Genomic DNA, 4429 nt, shown 5'->3' with positions numbered 1-4429 from the left:
GCGAACTCCCAACTCTTGAGCCACGATCGCCTCGGTGTGGTAAACCAAAGCCTCTATGGATATGGCAGGAATATTGTTCCCAGTTTAAATAGTGACCTGTTTTTCATGTTTATGGATTTACAATCATTGGATTCATTTTTTATACAGCATCCCGGCCTTTTTGGAATTGGTTTGTGTGTAAAAAATGAAAAGTGTACACTGTTTCCCTCTCCATTACTCATTCCAGATTTACCTGCGATTCTTGGAATACCAGATGGAAAACTCCAATGAATGTAAGAAGAACTTTGTGGCTGTTTATGATGGCAGTAATGCCATTGAGGATCTAAAGGTAATTCTTTGCATAACATATAAATATTACTCTGTCTCTGCATGACGCACTAAGTTTGTTGCGCATTACATTGCACTATGCTTTCAGGTCTGAGGTTCTTCTTCTGCTACAGGATTTATCTTTCTTTCTTTGCCATACATGCTCCTTTTTTAATGCCATATTTAAATCACAAGTATGTAGCAACTGTTCTACAGACCTTGGCCTCATTGAGTCCGCACATCAACATCCATAAAGAAAGTGGTGTGTGGTTTCTTGCAGGCAAGTTTGTAGTACAGTAGCTAATGACATTATGCTGGACACTGGTGTGGGAGTAGTGAGGATGTGGGCTGATGAGACAAGCCGTCTCAGCCGTTTCCGGATGCTGTTCACATCTTTTGCTGACCGTGAGTGTCTCCTTCAGATTATTCTTTCCCCCCTGCCCATCATTTTGCTTTTTCAGCTGCGATGGGAAAGTAAATGTATTAAAGATACAGTGCATATTTTGGTGGTTACTTTTAATTACTGCACTTTATATAGTGAGTCTTAGCAATAGCAAATAATAATAGTTTTGATAAGCATTTATAGTTGGATCTCTGATAAAATACCCTGACTAGGACATGCCACATTCTTTCTGCTTGTAGCTTTCGATGCTTTGTCAGGTTGTATACATACTTCATATACACTTGTGTTTGTGTTTTAGCACCCTGTATGGGCGGTGCGTTCTTTTGCCACACTAACATGTGCATCAACACTTCTCTGGTGTGCAACGGCATACAAAACTGTGTCTTTCCTTGGGACGAAAGCAACTGCAAAGGTACCTCGATTCTGCTGAAGCACTTTGGCAGAAATGCTTTCTTTGGTCTGCTGTGATGTGTTATGCTGTGTAATTCTGTCATGCTTTGTGAAATGATGGATGTCATGTCTGCCTTTGTTGTGTCACATTGAGTCTCCTTGAGGAGCATTATGAAACACACACACCGGCTGCAGCAACTACAGAACAGTTAATATCGATGTGTTTCCACTTGCAGGAAAAGCATAATCTCATCGTTTTGACGCGTTTCCAACTGAAAGGCCTTCAAGGCTTTTTGGCTAATAAGTGGATCTTAAGCATCTCTAGTGCTGGGATGGGTGTTTATCAGTGCCTTAGCTTTTAGTAACTGCTTTGAATTGTTCCTGGCATCCAGAGATACGAATTGTGTTGACACGGGAGGGAACAAGTAAATGACTGATGTACTCTCGGTGCCTTTGAAAGCCTCTGATATTTTTAACTCTTTATGTCGTCATCTCTATCTCCAGAGAAAAGAACAAAGGTCTTTTTCACCAGATCACAAAGACTCACGGGACAATAATCTGTGTGTCTACGGGGGTGGTGCTGTTACTCCTAATTGTCTCCATTCTGGTGCAAGTCAAGCAGCCACGTAAGAAGGTATTTAAGAAAATTTGTTGAATTCTTATAACATCATCCACTAAATTTTTGTCATAGAAACTACAAATAAAATAGTGATTCCCTGTCATATTTTAAAGGTGTTGGTTCGTAAGAACAACTTGTTTCCTCGTGCTGACTTCCAGGAGGTGTTTGACCCTCCTCACTATGAACTCTTTAATCTCAGAGACAAGGTCAGTTTTATTGCTTTGACACATTATATTATTGGTACATGTTTATATCGTTTTAAAACTACTAATTTATTAACATTGTCCTTCACAGGAGATTTCTTCAAGAGACCTTGGGAGTTGTCAGAGGAGCTCCAGTCCCTACAAGCGCTGAGGAGGTCCTCGTCAGGATCGCGCTGCATACACGAACACCATTGTGGCTCTCTGGCCTCTATCAACTCCATTAAAGGCAGCCTAGGTGCACAAGGCCTGGGAAGGGGATCCATGGAGCTTCCAGCTTTCAGAGTAGACTTCCAAAACTCTTGCCTCCCCTAAGAGATTTCAACAGCAGTCTGCGGAAGAAGAGCTGGCCCAGTATGAAATCAGGCCGATACAGGGCCATCATGGTATGGGGGAGAGAGCTCTGGGGCGGCAGGACAGAGTAATGGAGGAGGATGAAGAGGAGGAGGAGGACGGGAGGTATGATGTGTATGTGCGTAGAGCAGGAAGCCGAAGAGGTTATGAAATGGCCCAGCAAAGATCCCTGTCCATGGACTTTTGAGGAGAAAACACGAGATATGTGTTAGGGTAGGTAAACACTGCCTCAATTTTGGGGTGGGGCTTTCAAATTTACAGGAAAAAGGAAAAAGAAAGTAAACCAATGGCTTGTCCAAGTACACTTTCCTTCTTCTCAGTAAGGCTGGAAAACATAGGCTCTGTAAAGGAGCAACAAGAAGATCCTCAGGCACTGCCAAATTTGCTTATATGCTGAAACAGCGAATGGGAGCTGTTATCAAGTCTCTGACACCGGTGTAAAAGTGAAAGTAAAAGAAAATGCTGTATACTGTTCTTGTGTTGATGTATTTTGTTGAATACATTTAACTGTAACGCGGATAGATGTTGTGGAAATATGTTTTGAGTCAGTGTGTAGAAGAAGTGTGATTACATTTTGAGTATTAGTGAAAAAACTACATTGGAAACAAAAGGTAATTTCGCACCTCTGACTTAGGAAAAGTCAGCTCCGAGTTAAAGTCGGTTTTAGTTTGCTGAAGGAAAGTCTGGTTGTTCTGCAATCCTCTTTTGGGCACGTTGAACAGGTACACAGGTTGGAAATTTGACAATTATGTCACTCTGCAGTGACACACCTGACCTTATGAAAACCAGAAAACAAGATTTCTTTTACAGTCCTTAAAACAATGGGTTATCAGATGTTAACACAGTGGGGAGAAGCCAACATAGTCCTGTTAATTAGCAAGGACTGTATTTAGGAATTAAACCATTTAATAAGAAATAAAATCGTGTGAGTACTGACCTCAAAGAAATGCTGTATTCCAATGTTTTTATGTGTTGTGATCTTACACACAGTGTCTCTGAAATTCCCACAGAACGTCTTACATAACCTTGTAGCTGGCACAAACCTCATTTGGAAAGCCTTGCTGTGTAGTCAGCATACCTCTGCGGTTCATTTGTCATCCTCAAAAAAATTCACTGGACCAATAATTAATGGGGCAACATAGTTTGTCTGCATAGACATAGACAAAAGCCTGACAGTGCATTCTCAGTGCTAGTGTGTGTGCTGGTAACACAGTGTTACACAATTCTCATTTGACCTCTAAGTATAGACTTATAAACTCACGATTAAAGATTCCAGTTAAGTTTCTATGCACTGGCTACTTTGTACTCAATAAAGCTATGATCAAACAAGTGATAGATAACGTAAATGGTCAGTCATGATAATGTACTCTGTTTTATATGCTTCCATAAGTTGACCTTGTTTGTAGGGAATATGAATTATCAGCTCCGGTACACAGTCTTTTTTTTCTTTTTTTATCTCAATATCCATGAATAGCGACGATATTTGGAACACAGCATGTGTTTTCACCCTGTTTGTGCCAGCACAGGTCTGTGGCTCTCAGCGCTGGCTTCAGACGGGAAGGCAGGTGACCTCCTGAGGCTCGCGGCCTGTCTCATTAACACCTGAGTGATTCCACTGGCCGTGGACTCGGAGAGGCACAGAGACGGGAAAGTGAGCAGTGATCACAGCTCCCTCCAGGCTCTGCATCGTCTCCTGGCTCCTGCTTTATTACATGTTTCAGCACGGAGCATTTTATTTTTAGCTGCTCCCACTATAGACATCTCACACACACACACACACACACACACACCATATACAAATATACATATACAAACTTGCACACACACATACACACGCACACACACGCACACATGCACATCACACACAGACACACACACACGCGCTGCATACATTACAGATGCCGAGTCTGCAGGGCTGTCCAGGGTTTCATGTTGTTCAAAGCTTCCCTGCAGGGCGCTCTGCGTGACACGGAGGAGTTTAATTAAAAGCTTTAAGCTTTAAGGATCCTGGCAATTAGTAAGACAGTTCAGCTGGGTTTACATTTACAGCGATAGACATGTGGATGGCGAGGTTTCTTAGTTTTTCTTTTTTCTTCTTCTGCATTTTGAAACCAGCATCCTCTGCGTTTCCTGATCTATCAGGGACACTCAGTGATC

General features: G+C 42.0%; 2 long non-coding RNA genes across 2 annotated transcripts; both read left to right on the top strand.

The window, feature by feature from the left end:
• The first annotated feature begins 591 nt into the window (after nucleotides 1-591).
• Nucleotides 592-1121, top strand: LOC109199381 (uncharacterized). Its single transcript, XR_002059789.2, has 2 exons — nucleotides 592-711; nucleotides 1008-1121. It is a non-coding gene; the product is annotated as an uncharacterized LOC109199381 (long non-coding RNA).
• A 485-nt stretch (nucleotides 1122-1606) lies between these two features.
• LOC109199380 (uncharacterized) lies at nucleotides 1607-2036 on the top strand. The gene is made up of 3 exons (XR_002059788.2): nucleotides 1607-1733; nucleotides 1832-1924; nucleotides 2013-2036. It is a non-coding gene; the product is annotated as an uncharacterized LOC109199380 (long non-coding RNA).
• Nucleotides 2037-4429: the final 2393 nt, after the last annotated feature.

This window comes from Oreochromis niloticus, unplaced genomic scaffold (genome assembly GCF_001858045.2).
Source record: "Oreochromis niloticus isolate F11D_XX unplaced genomic scaffold, O_niloticus_UMD_NMBU tig00000855_pilon, whole genome shotgun sequence".
NCBI lineage: Eukaryota > Metazoa > Chordata > Actinopteri > Cichliformes > Cichlidae > Oreochromis > Oreochromis niloticus.
The sequence above is the reverse complement of the archived record's forward strand: the minus strand, read 5'-3'. Positions and strand labels throughout refer to the sequence as shown.